The sequence below is a fragment of the Belonocnema kinseyi genome, chromosome 4, assembly GCF_010883055.1.
Source record: "Belonocnema kinseyi isolate 2016_QV_RU_SX_M_011 chromosome 4, B_treatae_v1, whole genome shotgun sequence".
In the NCBI taxonomy this organism is placed as follows: Eukaryota; Metazoa; Arthropoda; class Insecta; order Hymenoptera; family Cynipidae; genus Belonocnema; species Belonocnema kinseyi.
The window spans coordinates 90,550,951-90,571,731 of NC_046660.1; the positions used below are offsets into that span (position 1 = coordinate 90,550,951).

Sequence of the window (20,781 nt, forward strand, 5' to 3'; positions counted from 1 at the left end):
GGATACCTAATATAAAAATCTAACAATATATTCTTGTATGCCAAAAAATTATGGCAATTTTTTTTGCTACTAGTTTGTCTCTAATGAACAACAGTACAAATTATAAATAAACAACAAAGTGTGTAAATTACAATTTTTAAGATTTCTCAAAGTAACATTCTTTTTAGATTTTTTTTTAAGTGATACACTATTTCAAATTTAATATTTGTTTATAATCGCAAAAATGCCTTTATTTTGTTCCTATTAAAAAATATACTATTTTTTAAAGATTAAAAAGGGTTAGAAAAAGTGAGAACAAAAAAAGGAATTTTAAAATTTTAAAACACTTTCAAGAACCACAAAAAAATCAAATTCAATATAGGTTTATTTTTAATATTCTAAATCCAAAAAACATCTGTTTTGCTCATTTTCAAACAATTGTAAATTTCAGAGTAATTTGTTTCATGTTATATTTCTTTTTTCTTTCGCTGGCAGAAGTCTAACTACAAAAAAATGGCCATAATTTTTCGGCCCGTAGCTAAAATTTTTATAAATGAAAGAGAAGAGACATGTGTCGTTTTCAAAGTTTGTATGTAACTTCTTTTGAATGCCAAACTACAACACTTGTTTGCTTTGAAAGCTTTTAAATTTGAATGGACATTATAAATATTAAAGTTTGAAGGTTTAAACCTAACCATTTTTTCAAAGTGAAATATTTCTGATATCAAATCGTTTCGATTTTCAATATGTGTAATTTGCCTCACTAAAAAGTAAAAACTGTCTGGACAATAACTTTTTTTTAACTGCAAGATTTCATAAATTAATTTTTGTTTTTAAATGATCCAATTTCTAGAGTTTCAAAGTTTGAAATAAAAATCTTACAAAATTGTGAACCTTACTCTTGTAACTTGAATGATTCGAAATATTTTCATTTTAAATATACTCCTTACCTAATTCTTATTATCTTAAGTTTGCAGACTACAATATATTTTCAGGTTCGAATTCTGTAAATATTTGCAAAAAGTTTTTGTTTTTGGAAAGCAACGGAAGTGAGAAATAATTTAAAAGTGATGATTTATCAAAATAAAAATTGTAATATTTTATTCTTTTCTTAAAAATTTTGATTCTATCAATTATCGCGAGTAAATAAAAAATATCTTTACCAATCAGATACTTTTTATATAAATGATGGTGCAATTGAAGAATAGGGGTGTCACCTGTTTTTTGGCTGGAAAAACAGTATTTTTCTGCAACAGTTTATTAGGATCTTTAATTGAACGATAAATGAAGCGATTTGTCCAGACGGAAGTTAAAAATTATTGTTACTTTTGTTACTACAATATCTTAAATATGGATGTCACGATATCGAAATGATCATATTTAACTCACCGTTTAGGTGCTTTTAAACATCGCAACGGCCAGAATACACCTCTTTGACAGGTCCCAAAAATAATTTTGTCTAAACACTACCTTTTTCCAACGGTTCGTGTGGGCGGGAAGGCACCCCTATGACTAGTAAGAAGAATAATGTTGGTCAAATCACTACCTATTTCCAACTTCTCGTTAAATATGATCATTACAATATATCGTGACAGGCCCATATTTGAGACATCATAGTAGCAAAAGTAACAATAATTTTTAATTTTTGCCTCATCAAATCGATTCATTTATCATTCAATTAAAGATTCTAATAGTCTGTTACCAAAAAAAATTTTGTTTTCAGCCACAATAGAGGTGACGCCCCTATTCTGCAATCTAACCCAAATGATTTATTCTGGCCTCAACACTGATTTAGATCGATTTTCTATTCAGAGATTTTGAATAATTTCATAACGCAATAAATCATAAGTCTTAAATTTCTTTCAGACTTCGTATATTATTCTTTACATTTTGCGTCTCTAGCAAATTATAAATTTACTGCGAAACGATTTATTAGCAATCAAGAACAGAACAGAAAATAAGACAATTTTCTCTTGCCTAATGATTAATTGATCAATCACAAATTGTCTGTAATTGGATCACGATCCTCCAGTACAGACAGAAGTGTTACTTCAGGTCACTCTGGGTGAGCAATTTTGACTGATATTAATAGTCTTTAATAATAGAGTATAGAAAAAGAAATCTGAATACTCTAAAATTGCTTTAACCAAACGCAAAAATAATAAGCTCCATATATGAAATCCCTGATGCCCTTTTATCTCTTAACATTACTTTTATCTTGTAACTTTAATTTTTACAAGATGAAAGAAATTTAATTACAAACGACTATATCATACTGAAAAGACGGAGTGTAATTGGCAATATTTTATCACAGCCCGTGAGAATAAATGCCATTAGCTGCATGAATGCCAGTGCTATCTTTATAATTAGTGATACTTTCGCTGATTGAATCCATTGTATCTCGAATGAAGATATTCTAGTCAATGGAATCGTTTCACCCAACTGTAATGAAATCCAGTGTAAAATCATTGCGTGCATCATTGACAAAAGGTCATCGACAGAAAATCCATCTACGAAAGAAAATTATTTGTGGCATTGGGTGCATTATTCTCACGGGAATTATTCATAAAAAGGACTAAGGAGCTCAAATCCAGACATGACTAAGCAACCTTTCATCAGATGATTAAGATTAAACCCCATCTGCATGCAGAAATATCGATCTTGAAAGTTAAAACCTCTCTCTAAAAGTATGATATTATGATTCAAATAAGAACAAGTAATCTTAATACTTTTACGATATTTAATCTGCATACTTTATTATTGCAAAAATTCAAGCCTGAGAGTAGGAAAACAGTATCAGTTGTTCATAATGATCAGGGCTGCCATAGACTAATGTATTTGAAAAAAGTGGAAGAAGTGAATAACTTGAGCTAAAACTATGGGACTTAAAGTGACTAGTTTTCTCACTAAATTTTAATTACATTATATATTTTATTTATTGGTTGGTATTAACAAGATTAGATGAGATTCTATTGCTGAATTCAGAAATGAAAACGAAGGTTACATTAATAAATTTTACAAGTAATGTTCAGACTAATTGTAACCCACTTCATTATATGCTAAATAAATCGGTGACACCTTACTGTCGTATTTATATTTCGATGCTTTACAATAGGAACTAGAAAAGTAGAAAATTATCAATTATAATCATTTAAATTCTCACATTGTAGACTTCAGAGCCTAAACTGCTCTTATCACAGGGTAAATAGGGTGATTTTTCACGAAAATCGAGAATAATAGCGGAAACAATACTTTTGAATTAAGTTTATTTAGGCGCCATATTTAATTTAATATGAAACGCTGTAAATTTATAACATTTCAATTAAAATATTACAACTTAAACTAAAATGAATTTTAAACTAAAATAATTAATCTTCAACCAAACAATAAGTGTTTTAACAAAGTAGTTGAACTTTCAACCAACTAGTTGAATTTTCAACCAATAGATGAATTGTCGACGAAAAATGTAGTAATTAATATCTTAAGGCCATGTGATGAGTGGGTCATGTGTCCAGATTCCTACCTTACCCTCACTTTTTTTATTTCCCAACTTATTTTCACACGAAACGCCACATCGAGTTGAAAATTTGGGATACTAAACAAGAAGGACTAAGAAAGGTGGGCCTGGTCCTGAATTTGTATAAATAGGAAAAAAGTTTTTTGTTAAAAATAATTATTTTCGCTTTTTTCATAATTATTAAAATTTAGATCCAGACCCACCTTTATTAGTGCTTCTTATTTATTATCTCAAATTTTTAACTCGATGTGGCGCTTCGTGTGAAAATAAGTTGGGAAATAAAAAAGTGAGGGTAAGGTAGGAATCTGGGCACATGACCCACTTGTCACATAGCCTTAACCAAGAAAGACGAATATTCAACAAAATATTCCAATCCTGAATATAAACATATTTTTAATTTGCAATCAGACAGTTGCATTTCTAACCCTCAAGGATAGAACAGGTCCCAGGAACCAGGAAGTTTTTTTCAGCAGAGTGTTTTTTTCAACAATTTTTCTCATACTTTGCAAAACATTTATTATTCGAAATTAATTTTTATATCTATTTTTACAATATTCATTTTTTCGTGACTGTCGGCTACAATTTAAAAAAATGGAGCTAAGTCTATTTAAACCGGGGACATTTCAGTTTGAAGTTTGCTCGGGTCTGCTGGACCCATTCTAGGTGAAACGGAAAATTTCGAAGTTCTAGCACTTGAGGATTAACCAACAAGATGGAACTTCTAACTAAGAGATGAATTTTCGACAAAAAAAATACTTAAACAAAATAGTTGAATTTTCAATCACCAAACAGGTGAATTAGTCACCCAGAATATTTCTATTCTACCACAAAAGATGTACTTTCAACTAAATAGTTGAATTTTCAACTGAGGAAGGGATATTGACAACTAAACAAGAAAAACTTAAATTTTCAGTTTAAAAATTAACATTAAAAAAAATGTAATAGCTGATATTTTGCCCAACAATCAACCGACATCAAAAATGTTGAATGTTTTACAAAAAAGTTGAAGTTTCAAGAAGAAAATATGATTTTTCAATAAAAAATATAATTTTCAACCAAATAATATAATTTTTACGGAAATATTTTAATTTTAAACCAAAAAGAATTACTTTTTTTACAAGATAGTTGAAGTTTCTATCAAAGATTTAAATTTTCAAAAAAAAATAAATCTAAATCTATTAATTCAGTTCGCATTTAAGCCAAAAAACAAGGGGAAGTTTCTTGAAACTAGAGGGAAAACGATTAATACTTTTAAAAATGGGAAAATAAGGAAATAGGGGAAAGAAAGTGAAGTCTAATATGAAATAGAATTTCCTCTCCATATATTTGTATAGATTTCATACATACATTAATTACATTTTCCTTTTTGTATGAAATCTAAAATGAAATGGATTAAAGTGACTAAAGTGCTCCTTTCCTTACAAAATTGACTTAAGTGAATATGTGGCAGCGCTGATAAGAATATTGTTAACTACCCGTAAAGGGAGACATTTTCTCAACCAATAATCATTATTCGCAAAGAGGAAGTGCAGATTTTCTTGGCTTAAATTATTCAGCAATATGGAAATTAATTCTTAACTGTGAATCTGATTAACTTAACTAACGTTAATTCTCTTTTATGTGAATTTTTTTTTGCCCCAGATCGTATTGCGCGAGTTATTTCTAATATCCCCACAAAGTACGATAATGGTTCTTTGATGGAGAAACGTATACCTATATTCTCAGTTTACATATTGCTGACTAACCATGTGGCATGTTATATGAAAAGAGATACAAACTTTAATCACTTTGCATTACGAGTACTTTGTTTCTTTTTTTCTTTTTTCATAAAAATGCGGTGCTCATTATTGACGCCTTTTTCGCCTTTTTATAGATAGATTCCAGTTTTCTGTAAATAGATATCGAGTTCAAGTGGTCAATTCTAATGCAATGGTAATGATAATCGCTTTATTTCATAATTGAAATGGGATTATCTGACTTACATCTGTTGAAGTAGAATGTTCTTTACAATCTCCGGAACGATGAAAATGTATTAAATCGATATTCTAATGAAACAACAAAAATCATTTAATTCAAAATCATGTTCCTAAAAAAGAATTATTTCATCTTTCGGAACATTTTTAATTCGGCTGAATTATTTTGAACCTCAGATCCGAAAAGTCAAAGTAGTCTACAAGTAGGTTAAAAGAATCATATTAAAAATAAATTTGAATTAAATATCATTCAAATTTAGCGACATTTTTGTGAAAATTTCAATTCCTAATCTTTTTAATATAAAAACAGGGTTGCTGCAAAATCCCAATTTGGAATTTTCCGTGACTTTTCCCTGATAAATTTTTTATTTTCCCTGGCTTTGAAGAAAGAGGGTTTCGGTCAAATATTACTGTTTCTTATGAGGCGGGGGATGGGGCGAGTTGAAATATCTGAAGTAAGAAAAATTACTCATAAAAAAATAATAAATCCACCTATATTACAACTTAGAGGTCATGAATTTTGAACAAAATAGATTAAATTTTAACTAAGTAATTGATTTTTTAATCAAGAAGATTAATTTTAAACTAAAAAAGAAATGATTTTTTAATTACATACACTGAGAGAATTTTTGTTAGAATAAATGGTAAAAATGAATGAGAATTTAATATAATAGCGTTTCAAAACAGGGAAAACAGGGTTTGCGTATAAAAAATTAATATAGCGGTTTTCAGCCTTCAAAACTAATATTTTTGTTTGAACAAATGGAAAGGATGTTGCATTAACTCTTATAAAACTTGCGAGAATTTAAAATTCACTATATCAAAGTTAACAATTCAAGTTAAAACGATAATCATAAATTTATTTGAAAGAGCGAAAACATCGTTTGAAGTTGCCATACAAAGCATATGAGAATCTCAAACGACTATATGAAAAATAACTCACTCCACCAAAAGATTTAGCCTTCAGAAGGAGGAGCTAAATACACAAATTAAATACAACTAAATACATAAACACGGGTACAATTATTATTTTTATTATTATATACTTAATTTATTCACTACATACATAATCGCATGCCTAATCGCTATGAAAAATCGGAACGGCTGCGGCGAGATTCCAACCTAAATTATCAAAAGCACTAACGCATTCCGTAACAACTAAACCCCACGGCTAACTTACATTATTGAATATTTGGTAAAAATCTCAGCTAAGCGGTGTCGCTTGAAAACCCAGGGCACTATGATTTTCAATGATTAAATTAATTTTTTATAAAATACATCTTTTAACGGAACTAATAATATTCTTCTATGAATAACATTATCTAATTTGATATCTCAGTAACTCAGTATAATAAACTTGAGTGTATTTAGATGTAATATTTTATCAATTGTACACATTGAATTAAATCTTATTACTTTAGAGTTTAGTGTATCAGTTTCGTGATAAAGAATTCCTAATATTTAAAAAATAATATTAAATAAATGAATTTAAAATAGAAAGAGTTCACTTTTATTTTAAATATTGTGAATCATAACCTTTTGGCTCGATCGCAAAATGGCGGAAACAATCGAGGAGCATTCTCAAACGAAACTATATGAAAAATTAAGAATAATGATTTCATAGTAGTATTCATAGAATACTACTTTGTGGTCTTCGTGTTTTAAATACTCGTGTGATAATCTCAGTGTACGCAGTTAAATTTAAAAAAAATGAATTTTCAACTAATAGGATTAGACTTCTACCAAAGAGGCGACTTTTTAACAAAATACACGAATTTTAAACCAAATAGTTGACTTTTCAACTCAACAAAATAAATGTTGAACTAAAAATTGAATAATTAAATTTTTAGTTAAAAAGAAATAATTTTCTACCTGTAAACGAATTTTCAACAAAATAGTTCGATTTTCAACCACAAGCGATTTGTCAATCAATCAAGAGAAAAAATTGTGTTCTAAAATGTTCAATTTTAAAGGAAAAGCAAAAAAGGAATTTTCTACCAAAAAGTGGAATTTTCAACTAAAAACTATGAATTTTCAACTCGAATAATTGAATTTAAAGCCAAAAACGCGATATTTTAAAACAAAGTATACGAATTTTCAACTAAAAGAGATCAATTTTCAAGAAAAAATTTCACAAGAAAATTGAAGTTCTACCAAAAAGACAAATTTTCAATAACATAAACATGGAGCAGTTAAATTTTCAGTTAAAAAATTTATTTTCAAGGAAAAAAAACAGCTTTTAAGAAAATAGTTAAATTTTCTGCCAAGAAATGAGTTTTCTATTAAAATGATGAATCTTTAACCAAATAGTTGAACTTTTCACCAAAAACATGATTTTTAATCAAAAATATTAATTTTCTACTAAAAATCTGTCGGTGCGCGGGCATAGTCTTTTCGCGCGCTGCACGCGCGGCTCGCAATTTTTTAAGTGCGCCCAGGGCGTACCAATTTTTCCCGAAATCTGAACTTTTCTACATTATGTTCAATGCTATTATATCAAATTTATATTGCATTTATTTATGTACCTAGGCTGATACTGCTTATTCAGATATTGTAAAATAATGTACAAATTTTATTTCTCATGATTACTTTAATATTTTCTTCTTATTTAGCACCAATTTTTAATCTCAGGCACCCTGAAAAGTCGACCATTTGAATAATAATTTTATATTTTTTCAATTTATAATATGCATTGTTATTTGAACATACGTATTTTCATTATCTTGTTTCTATAATTTAAAAAAGTGCGTGTCCTATAAAACAAATTTGTTAATAAATATTTTATTTCAACTTGTCTTGTTTTTCTGTAAGTTTAATTTGTTTATGTTCAAGGTTATTTGTTACTATTTAAACTAAAAATATGCATTTTAGCGTAAAGTAAGAGTAAATATAATTTAGGCGAAAAATTTGGTTAAATAAAATGTTATTGTAGCTTGTGTCGTTTTTCCAGAGTCTATTTTTTATTTTTAACGTATTTTTAATGTATTTTTATAACAAGACCTTATAACAAATATATAGAACATTTTTAGTTTACCAACTTTTTTCTATTAATTTTTTTCGTCTTTTTTGTGTTTTTTTTTCTCAAAAAAATCTTTTTGATTAAAGATCTTATTTTTTACGATTTAAAGAAAATCTACTTATCACATCCAAGAATTATTAGTAACAAATTTGTAACTCTTTTTTTGTTGGGGGGTGAACAACTTTCGTCTGTTAATTTTTTTGTGCCTTGTGTTATTTTTCGAAAAATTTATTTTTTAATTTTACATTTTTTAGGATTAAAATAAAAACCATCTTTCATTTTTAACCGAAAAATGAAATGTTTAACTTTTAATTATTTGTTGTGTAATGAAAATTTGAATTTTCGATTTTTCAGAAAAATTGAAAAAGTTGTTATGATAATCGTGTAGGGTGTTCAATAGGCAACGTTTTTCTTCCTTTGCACTTTTTGCATATCCGTTACTGATGCCGTCCGAGACGAGAAATACCGAGCCTGGCTCGCTTACGTCTCGTTCATTCCTCGGTTCCGTCTCGTATTCCGAGCTTATTCCACGGGTTTTCTCGTCACATTCTTCCTTGCCCCGTCTCGTCCATCTTCGTTCTCGTCTGGGGTTTGCCGAGGAATCCGACAGATGTGCGCTAGTGAAGCGTACAGTTCCCGGGAACGTTCTTTTGTCGCTCTGACGCGCTAATGTTAATTACCGTTTTTAAATAAATAATTAAAGTCGAAATATGATTATATATTAAAATGTTTTTTTGATTACTGATTAAGTTGATATCGAACACGACTATGTTTCGATTTTTTTCAACGATTTAACTTCACAGTATTAGTATGTTACTTTGTTCCAATGAACAATTTACACTAAACTCTCGCTTTTAGTCAAGTTTCTGGGGGTTGCCTTCAAAAGGCATTGGGCCCTAAAAAACTGATTCAGGCAGCAGTTCTGGGAAGCCCAAGAACGGAGTGACTGAAAGCGAGAGATTGGTGTATTTTGTCGATTATATGAATAGAATATATGAAACAGAAAGGTAAAAAGATAGGTATATTTTCAAGTCATTTGGGGTTAAGGATTTAATTTTTTATTTTTCAAAGTAAAATTTCAATATTTTATGGCGTCTTATTTCTACAGTTCATAAAGAAAATATATTTGTCGGGATATTTATAAAATCAAATACCTACTTGAATCACTTTGACTACTATATATTTTTTAAATTGTATGAAATTTGAATGCATAATAAGTGTATATTATATCAGGAAACAGTTGCATGCCTTTTCAGTCCAGAATTCTCAATTTTTTAATTTTTTTATGAAAAAACTCGTAATAAACCATAAAGATTTTAGGATTAGTATGTACAATTAACATAATAACCTCTCAATGGTTGCTGCTTATTGTTTCTGCTACATGTTTCTTCAACTGTCAAATTTTGACATTGCCTTTATTGAATAGATTCAATTTTCTAAATAAATCATATATGAGGGTAAACCGCAAGGGGAGAAAGATTTTTGTATGTGTATATTATATCAAGCGAATCCCAGTCCCAGACTCTCGCGATAAGTGCGAGGGTGTTATAATTAGTAATCGACGAAAAAGTATAATATGTAATCATATTTCGACTTTAACTATTCATTAAAGAACACTAATTAGCATTAGCGCCTCAGAGCGGTAAAAGAATGCTCCCGCGAGCTATCCTCTCTGTTGGCGCACATCTGTCGCATTCCTCGGAAAAACTGAGTCGAGAAACGAGGAGGAATGAGACGAGGCAAAACGAGACGAGAAATACCGAGACAAGCAGATATGTCTCGTCCCGTCTCCTCTCGTTCCTCGCGATATAGAATTTTTATATCTTGAAAAATAGTAGTTTCAAAATTTTGAAAATGCTCTAACTTTTTGAATTTTCACCGAAATAGATGGCTAATGAACTTGACCTTTAATTTAAGAGACTAAAAGAGTACACAGAAACTATAGAAAAATCTACAGAAACATTAGTAAAAACCTGTTTTTTAAATTCAGGGTGTCTCAAAACGTAGACATTTGACAACACAAAAGGGACGGGAGGCAAATTTTACACAAATCTAATACCTTCTCTGATGAGAATGTAAAAAAGTAGAATTTTCAGTCAGATAGTTAAATTGTTTACCATAAAAATGAATTTTAAATTAAACAAAAAATTAATCGCTAAGCAGATTTAGGTTCAACCATAAGTGACGAATTTTCAACAAAATACATGAATTTTCAACTAAAGCAACTAAATTATTTGATGTTAGTGAGTGACGACCAGGTAAAAAATTCAAATAATAGATCTTAAATTGTCGGTATACAATTTAGGATCTATTATTTAAAACAAATAAATTTTCAAACAAAAGTAGAATAGATAAATTTCCAATTAAAGCAATCAATTTTCAACCAAGAAATGTAATAGTTGATATTTCAGTCAAAAAACATTTTAATTTTATACCCAGTTGAATTCAACCTAAGAAGTCAACTTTTCAAAAGATTAGTTGAATCCTTAACGAAAACAGATTAATTTTCAACCAGACAGTTGCATTTTTACCCAAAATGGTTGAAACTTTTACGATAAGAGATGAATTTTTAATGAAAGATAAACAGTTTTCAATAACAAAATTAAACTTTTATACAAGAAAGATGTTTCAGTCCATGAAGAAATAACATTTTTACAAAAAAAATGAATTATCGACAAAACAGTTCAGTTTGAAAACCAAAAATATGAATTTTCAACAGAAAAATACATTTTCAAGCAAATAGTCGAATTTTTTATGAAAATAGTTGAATAAAAAATAAACATAATTACTTTCTAACAAATTTTTGAATTTTCAATAGAATAATAAAATTAACTTCAACTTCCGTTTATTGAAAATTCCCTGATACTTTCAGATTTTTCCTGACTTTCGCTGACTCTCCAGAATTCCCTGACCTGTATTTACCCCTGAAAAACATATGAATCTCAACAATTTCGTTTATTTAATTTGAATCCTTCGGATTTATAATTCACCCCCATAGGAACATATTTGAGTTTTAAGCGTTCAAACTTACACACCTTTAAATTAAAAACTCTTTCAATTTGCAGTACGCCCCAAAATATAATGAATATGTATTTAAAAAATTTCCAACCTTTTTTTGAAAAGTGCGAATGCACAGCTTGATTGATTCCAAGGTTGAATACTAACATCCGGACACAGAAAAACAGAAGATAAACTTTACATCGATTTCCGACGAAAGATTCTCTGCAACAAAAATTAAGTTCACAGGATAAACTTTAGACAAATATCGGTTAAACTTTCTTTTGTTTTTCCATGACAAACACATGTATTTGAAAGACGCGAAGTTGGCTAAACAAAACTTTATCGCTCTAAAAAATTTCCTGCAACAAATTTTGTTCTTAGTTTTTTCTTAGGACTTAATATCCTAGTTTTGCATTTCGAAGGCATTTATCTTGATAAATAAGTATGTCGTTCGCTCATTCCTTTTCTCCGACAATTAGGTCGAAGTTGAGATTAACTCTAGTATAGCAAATAATAGTCAAAGCAGATAAATTTTATATACCAAAAGAATTATATGACATACAAATATATATGTAGATATTATATATATTTATTTATTTATCCAATTTGTAATTATAGCGATCTAGGGGAGCGCACGTGTCCTTACTGTCTGTGGAATAGCGCGTGATGGACTTTCGCTTTGGTGGGAAAATAATTTTCGAAACATTGAAAGATGAGCCACTACCGCCTGGTTCTACTTCTCGTAGAAAAAACGCTTACAGCAAGGTAATCGGATCTTGTCGTCCGAGCTTTTGCGGACAAAAGAGGTGGTATGATCTAGTAACTAAAGTAGGATTAAAAAATCGACGATCCTCGGCTTTGGTAACCTATAGCGCATCAGAAAAAAATCTCGCTGGCTCTGATAGAGACTATGTCATAGTGGCCACAATTCAGGGAAACCTGGAAATCAAGGAAAATCTATAGAATTTTGTTCGTCATCGAAAGGCAAAGATTTAAAAAAATGTCAAAGTCAAGGAATTTCAATAATAATTACTTTTAGTTCTTGTCAAGAATAATAATCAGAGCTTGCACAGTCACTTTCAGTCACTTTTTCTTTGCCAAATCACTTTTTAGTCACTTTTCTTTGAATAAATTAACCCATGGATTAACCAATATTGAATTTAGGTTTTATGATGTTATTGGTTATTTTGAATGATTCCTAAAATTATAAACAGATTTCATTAATTTCAAGGAATTTCACAGGATTTTTAGGATGTTAGAGTTTTTTTTAAAAGTCCAAGTAATTTTTAAAGACTTGAAAAAGATTCAAGGAATTTAAGAAAATTTTAAAGGATTCCAAAGGATTCCAAAGGATTTTATTGTATTTTACAAATATCCAGGGAGCTTGCAAGAGCTTCAAAATTTTCAAGATATTTTTAAACATTTGAAATGAATATTTTAGGATATTTAAAACGTTTTTAAGGCATTATTAGGATATTTAAAAATATTCCAGGAATTTGAAAGGAATTGAATAATTTTAAGGGTTTTAAACAAATTTTCATGGGGGTTTAAAGAATTTCGGAAGATCTGGAAAGATTGAATAGGATCTATAGGTTTTTAGGTTATTTTATCAGTTTTCAAGGGATGTTACGATATTTCTCAGGATTTCAATTATTTTAAAGGATTTTAGAATCTCTAAAGGTATTTTAATAAAATTTCCAGGATTTCAGTATATATCAGACTTCATGTAATTTCACTGGATTTTAGAATATTTCAATTGATTTCAAAGAATTTATTCACAAGGATTTAGGAATTCCGTAGGATTTCAACTATTTTTAAATGTTTCAAGGTATTTCTAAAAAATTTTAAGAATTTAAAAGATTTTAACATATGTTACACCTACATGCGGCGCGGCCTCAATTCTCGGAAGAGCTATAGAAGGGAGGGCTATTGAAGAATTTCACTGTATTTATTTTTATATAATTGATTCAAATTCAGTAAGCGACACCATATTTTCAGTGGACAACACCGGTATTGATTTTGATTTTTAACGAATTCAGAAATTTATTTGTAAGAAATATTATGTAATTTAGTTGCTTTCGACAATAAAGAACATAATTTTGTACAAAATAAGAAATACCTTTTCTTTTAACTTTCACGGGACTTTCAAATTAACGACATGGCTAATTTTTATAGTGCCAAGTTGTCCTTCTGTAGATGTGGCAACACAAAATTTATTTAACGAATATAAATTCAGCAATTTTGTGCTGAATAATATTGAAATGCAAATGACATGGATAATAGAATATTTATGCATATACAAGTATCTGTTTTATATCTCTGGAATTTTATTAAAAGCATGTGTATTGCACATTGTCATTCACTAGCTAGAAGGATGTCAGCAATACCCCTGTTTACCCTACCTCAAGAATGGGATCGTTACTGTTTTTAATTTCCGTAAAACAGGATGCTTAGTCTAAAACTAGAACGTTCATTTATAGAGAAGACAAACAGATTACAGAATTTAGATTTTATTCCGCTAAAAAGGCAATGTTTTCAATGCAAGAGCATTTTAATTTATTTTCAGAAAGGTTGCCAATTCAAATTTAATCGTTTAGAATAATTGATGGAGATTGACAAGATTTCAAATTGTATCACGCAGGATGTCCACTGAACTGGAAAATGAGCGGGAGTTTTTTGAGGCTGGGAGAAACCGGGCAACGACGGACTGGCGTGGCGTGGGGGTATACAGGGTGGTCGCCAACCCACGTCCCTTTCGCTAGGCGCCCCTAAACATATTAACGTCCCAAAAAGAAATTTTGTTTAAAGAGTAGGTATTTCTAGAAGAATCATATTGAAAATTATGAAAAAGTAAAAGGTACATTTAAAGAAAAATCTATATTTTCAAAAGTTCCGTGTCACACTGTCATTCCCTGACAAAAAATGTATTAAATTCTTGGTTTTATAAGAAAGAATTATCTCATCAAGATACAGTTTACAGTTTTAAGCTCTTTCCATTTTAATTCGGAACATTATAAAGATTTAAAAATGTACAATTTTGAATCCTTTTTTTAAGTCTGCAAGCAAGTTACTTTTTCACTTTTAGTATTCTTTTCAAAATATTGGTTGAATTGAAAGAATTTATTTGCAAATATACCAAATTGTTTGGTTTGAATTTTACATTTCATAAAATTTAGATTTGAATAATTTTAGCTCCAAACTTGATGAATCAGATAATTTCAAAATTAAAATATATAGTTTTACAATATTTCAAATCGAAAGCTCTAATGGTTGCGAAATTCGAAGTATGAAGTCTTCAATATTAATTAAATAATTTTAAATTGCAGTTGCGAAAAATCTATTACTAATTTCAATTAAATACTTTATAAATTCAGAAATTATATACTCGTAGCGTGCGACATTGAATCATTTTAAATTGAACCCTGTAAAATTATAGGTAAACTTTTATTTCGAATTGGAATGAAAATTTTTAAATAGGAAGAATTCAAGTTGCAACATTGAAGGATTGTTTAAAATTGTACAGTATCCCATTGAAAACTCTATTACTTAAATAATTAAATTGAAAACCTTTAGTGTTAAGTAATTTTTGATTAAAAATGTATAAATGAGTTAACTTCCATCGCGTAATCTTCTACAATAGGGTTGTTTGTTGTTTTCCGTAAAAATCGTATTCTATATACTGCCGTATAAATTAAAAAGATACATAAGTCCAATATGACTCGAATTAAGAAAATTGAGAAAAACTTCTGGCCCAAAGAACTGTAATACCAAATAAAATTTTTTAAATTAAGATACGCTATTTGGGTACAAATAATGTGCTTTTTCATATTTTGCAATAAAAAATTGATTTTTTAAACAATTTCTTTTATAAAATGGACTTGCGAAGTTTTAATAGTTGCAACAAGTCTAAAATACAAGGCAAAAGAACACAAAGTCACTTGCGGACGATGCCTTTGTCGAAGAGCTCGAGCACAGCCTCAAAATACAACATCAAAACTATATCGATTGAAGGCCCTTGTGCCACCAAAGGGGTCGGTTTTTGCACCAATCACAGCTTAGGTATTAGTAATTCTCAAATATTTCTTCTGGTTGTGAGAATTAAGTAATATATTATTTTTTAAAGAGGTTTCTGTGAAAGTTATTAGCGAGAATCTCACAAGAATATCTTTGTGCTAATACAGTATTTTAAAAGTGAACCAGACTTCGTAAGTACACGTCAATACTCAACATACATGGTGACATATTCTCATTTTTTCGGAAACTCAATTTATGCATTAGACGATAAGAAATGTTTATTCTGTTATAAAAACTTATTCACTGAGGAAGTACCCCTCATAGAAGGGCCCTAGCATAGCTTGGCATAACCACTTTATCCAAATTTTGGCATTGGAACGCAAGCTCAATACTAATTGAATACAAAATAGAATTTGTCTCAATGATACTGAATGCGATTGAATTCGTAGCAGAAAATATTGGTTTTCAAAGTATTGTATGGCATTCACGAGATGTTCTTTGGAAATCTGCTTTGCGACAACCTCGTATTCAAAGTGCAATGATTTTAAACAGGTTTGAATCCGACGTTTTTTGTTGGGAGAAGAGAGAGCAGAAGAGGTTTTGTAGCTCTAAGAGTCGCGTAAAAATAGGAGGTGAAAAAGACTAGAGAAACTTGAAAGAGCTTAAAAAACCTTCTTAAAAAGAAGTCAGGATATTCTTTCAAGATATGAATATCAAACAATCCGCAACTCAAGATTGTGAACTTCTATATCTGCAACAACGACAAAAACTGATTTACACAAGACAGTTGAGTCGAGAGTTGACTGGGAGCTCTCTCGTCACTCTAGATTAACTCATCCCGGTCGGTTTATATTATTTACCTCGGCGAGTGCCCTAATTAATATTTACGACTCTCTCATCTTTTAATGACTCATCCTTTTACCTTCAACTTTATTATCAAATGTTAAGAATGCTAGTCAAGCTTGATCTTGTTGTCATTCTCAGTATAAAAATATAAACTATAAAGTGTTTAGTGTGAGTTACTGGTCAGACCATGGCCTCTTTTACCCCTAATGCGAATGTAAATGTACCGAGCTCCAGCGAGTGCGATTCCTATTATTCGTACATGTTTAAACGAATGGCAGCGAGACATGCCCACGACGCGACGGTTTAATTTTAACTCACAGTTTATCATTTCGGCACGCACGGCTCAATTGTTGCGGCCAGTTTGCCCCACATTTGCCCCCAAATGGAAATCTTGAGTAAAACGGACGTTCTCGTAACAATCATTTCCGGAATAGAACTCAGAGGTAGTGCTTCGACTAACTCTTGTTCAACATCAACAATCAACATAGGATGTCGATATTCAGCGATGACCAACAATCAGAATAGTATCAGCCACAATGATAGCATAAGACCCACACTGCAAGTCAGCAAATCGTCTTGGGTTCGCAGGAACACGATAACACGTTTGAATTCAAATTTAGTGGGGAACGAACGACCTTCCTTGATCCATCCTCTTCCGAAGCTCTAATTTCTGCAAAAGAGGCTAATTTTAGTATCTTGACATGCGACTCTTTCGCTGAAAATTCATTTTTCTGCAAAGGACGCATCGATAATTTAAAAGTTGATTACCAATTTTAAAAAGCGGTTAAAACATTTAAATTAAAAACTGTAAACACCTAAACAAATTACCTATTTAGAAAAAGAAATCGGCAAATGCGACAGCATTAACTGCGCGACGAATCTCGATGCGGCCAAAGTCGCGGATGTTAAGCCATTTCGAGCATCAATAACACTCTCCCCTGGCCAAACATCCAGGCAAATGCGAGTATTCATTAAAGTACCCTAAGTATAGTAAAATGTTTACAAGCCCGGATGCAGTCAAGTGGAGTCGTCCAGCTTTATACATGCTCATGATAAAGGACTAAAATGATACTTAACAGTGAGGAGGTCCCGTGTATACAGGACTGTTTCACAGGAGGTTTTTAAATAGAGACATTGTATAATAGGTTATACCGCAGTGTTACAGGACTTAAATGAACCAGCCTAGTTTCTGTAAGAAACACTTAAAGATTTTTTAAGATTTTTTTAATGTTTGTTCAATTTATCCTGAAGGTCTCTAAACCCACATAGAATTCTTAAGTATCTCATCAAAGTCTTTTTAATTCCTTTAATTTTTCTAAACTTATTTTAAACTTAATGCATTTAATTTTGATAAATTTTATGGAATTCATCTTCATTGCCTTTAAATACCTCCAAAATCACTCTAATTTCACTTTTTTAAATTCAAAAGAACATTAGTGACATTATTAATATACATTCATCACTTTTAGTCATTTTCATATTTTATTAGGACGCTTTTCACATTTTTCAAGCAAATTACGCAGCCGTGAAAATAATACATTTTAAATTTGTGTATTTCAGTTTAAAATTAATTTATTCCACTTATAAAAGATTTTATATTAAAAATGTTTCAAGAATTTTAACAATCCATAACAGCCTATAATTCACAAAATCGAAATTATTCATGAGGGACAAAAATTAAAATTACAAATTTAAATTTTAAACGGAAAACAAAAGGTGTTTCCGAGATAGGGACCTAGATTGAAAATAGTGAAAAGATTAATAATGGAAGGGTCTACGGTCGAAACCCGGTAACTGTCATTTCAGAAATTTTACACGGCAAAGGAAAATCGTTGTAATTTTGCAATTTTCAATATTTTTTAAACAGTAAAATGTTGTTAATTCATTTACTAGAGAAAAATAATACACGTTAGTTTTATTACATTTGAATAAAAATGTTACGTTATATGAAAATTGAAAGCAATTCATATGTTATCTACAAGGGGTCCAGCGGTCTAAACCTGTTATCTTCAGTGTTCTACCGCTGGTTTTCTATTGTTTTCCCTAGGCTCGCATGTTTCTGCGTTCTTTTTCAAGCTGCGGGAAAGTTTTATACGTCAGAATGTTTCGAATCGCAAGCCGAACATATATGTGATTGCAAAAATTTAAAATAGTTTATTGCAAAAATTTCCTTAGTTTAATAATCGAGACGCACAGCTCACCTTCGTCATTACAGCGATCTATAGACGGCAATATCAAAGATGACGTGAAAGTAGTAACAACAAAAAATCGACACACAAAAAGACTTACCTGCACACACATTGACACGTGCCCCACTGGCCTATTCTACGAGTTAATTCAGCCGTTGTAAGGAAAATCACGGATTTCCCATAAGACGCCATAAGCAGTTAACGGGTTTAGACCGCGGACCTATGCTCTAGATACCAAAACGTCGATTTAAAAGCTTTGAAGCTCATAGGACTAATTGGATTTTTTTTTAATCCGTTATTTCTAATGCGGGGTGGATCAAATACAAACGAGATATTTTCTCTATTTACAAGAGAAGATGATTTACGGCAGTGGAAGTTTCTGTGCGTGAGAGAGGGAATGTTAAGTATGGGACCCTAGCCCGAAACTGTGCCGAATCAGCACACAAGCCTGCAAGAGGATGACTAACAATGAAATCCAGTCGTCCGTTGCGCAGCGGAATATAATAATATTCTTGAGAAAGGTGCGGATCTGTCCAGCCTGTGACACAAAGCAACACTTCCGCTATTCGCGACCTTGTGGAAGGCGACTGTTGCTTCACCAGCGCAGAAATTGCTGCTGAACTTGAAATCAATGCTCAAAAAATCACCATCTTACTAATATTAAGGCTGCTCACCAGACGAAAAAAACAAAGCCAGTCGATAAAGTACCTGATTTTGTTCCACGACAACGCTAGGTCACACACAATGATTATAACGCGTCAAAATTTGGTTCAGATTTCCTGGACTACACTGAAACACTCTGCCTACAGTACGATTTTATACCTACCACATGCCTAGACCCATGAGAGAAGCTTTAGAATAGTATGAATTTCATTTTTCTCGGTTGCCCTCACGGGTCAACGATTAAAATTTCTAATTCCAAAGGGTGAATATTTTTTCAACACCACCAATTTTAAGGTTCCATGAATTCAGACTTACAAGCAATGCATTTTTGTCAAAAATTGGATGACACTTTTTTGAAATTCGAAATCGCACAATTTTGATGTTCCATAGGGGCCCCGCAGGTGTTTCAGCTCGGTTGCCCTCACGAATAAACGATTCAAATTCCAAAGGGTGAATATTTTTTCAACACCACCAATTTTAAGGTTCCATGAATTCAGACTTACAAGCAATGCATTTTTGTCAAAAATTGGATGACACTTTTTTGAAATTCGAAATCGCACAATTTGTATGCTCCATAGGGGCCCCCGCAGGGTTCCCAGCTCGGTTGCCCTCGCGGATCAATGATAAAAATTTCAAAGTCCAAAGGACGTATATTATCTCGACACTACTAATTTTAAGGTTTCATGAATTCAGACTTAAAAATTATGATTTTCTGTCAAAAATTGAATAACACTTTTCTGAAATTCGAACTCTCACAATAGGGATGTTCCATAGGGGTCCCCGCTGGGGGCCCAGCTCGATTACCCTCACGGATCAACGATTAACATTTCTAAGTCGGAAGTGTAAATATTTTATATCCTAAAAAATGGACATAAAAAATACGTTTTAAAATATGGTTCATGCATTCTAAAATTTAAAAAAAATAAATACATCTGTCCCGAAAACAACTTTCTTCCTGCTTTTTTTTTTAAGAAAAAATTCTAAGTTTCATCTTTTATCAAAAATTCTGTAATGTTAATGAAAAAATTACATTTCCCGTCATTGTAAAAAATTTTAAAGTAGTCTAAAACGTGAAAAAAAATATTACGCAAAGAAAAATAGTAATCGATTTAAATTAATTATTTAATAATTATTTTATTGATATTCCTGTTAACAGTTCGTGTATTTTACATTTACAAAACGTCGTATAATAATAAATAATTAGAAAAAGAGACCTTAAAATTTGATACTTTAACTTTTCTGAACCAGTTTCAACTTGTTGGTTCAGCGCAGTGGTTAGCACTCCTGACTGCTAGGTGATAGATTCAGGGATAGATTTATGTAGGTTAGATACACCGTAGCGTTATAAATTTTATTTATAATATAATATTTAAAAATGTAATATATGTATTTACTCTAAACAGGTCTATTAATATCATCAGACAAAATACTCGCAATAATTAGTATTTATTTTTTAAATAAATTTTTTCTCATATGGTTAGAGTATACCAGGTGTATACATATGAAACCGGTATTGCCATCTAGCGGCCAGTAGGCACACTTGTAGGCACTGTCGGAACTTACCATTTGTGCTAATTGGCG

The 20,781-nt window shown here is 30.7% G+C and overlaps 1 protein-coding gene across 4 annotated transcripts in view; it reads left to right on the forward strand.

Moving 5' to 3' along the window:
* LOC117171443 (A disintegrin and metalloproteinase with thrombospondin motifs 9) overlaps window positions 1-20,781 on the forward strand; it is a 263,326-nt gene that overhangs the window by 193,810 nt on the left and 48,735 nt on the right. Inside the window, exon 1 of one of the 4 annotated variants that reach the window (XM_033358778.1) lies at window positions 14,192-14,297. The exons of the other annotated variants lie outside the window; for them this stretch is intronic. The gene's annotated coding sequence lies outside the window, so the exon portion shown is untranslated. Of the gene's footprint in view, window positions 1-14,191; window positions 14,298-20,781 lie in introns of those variants that run through there. 4 annotated transcript variants of the gene reach the window in all.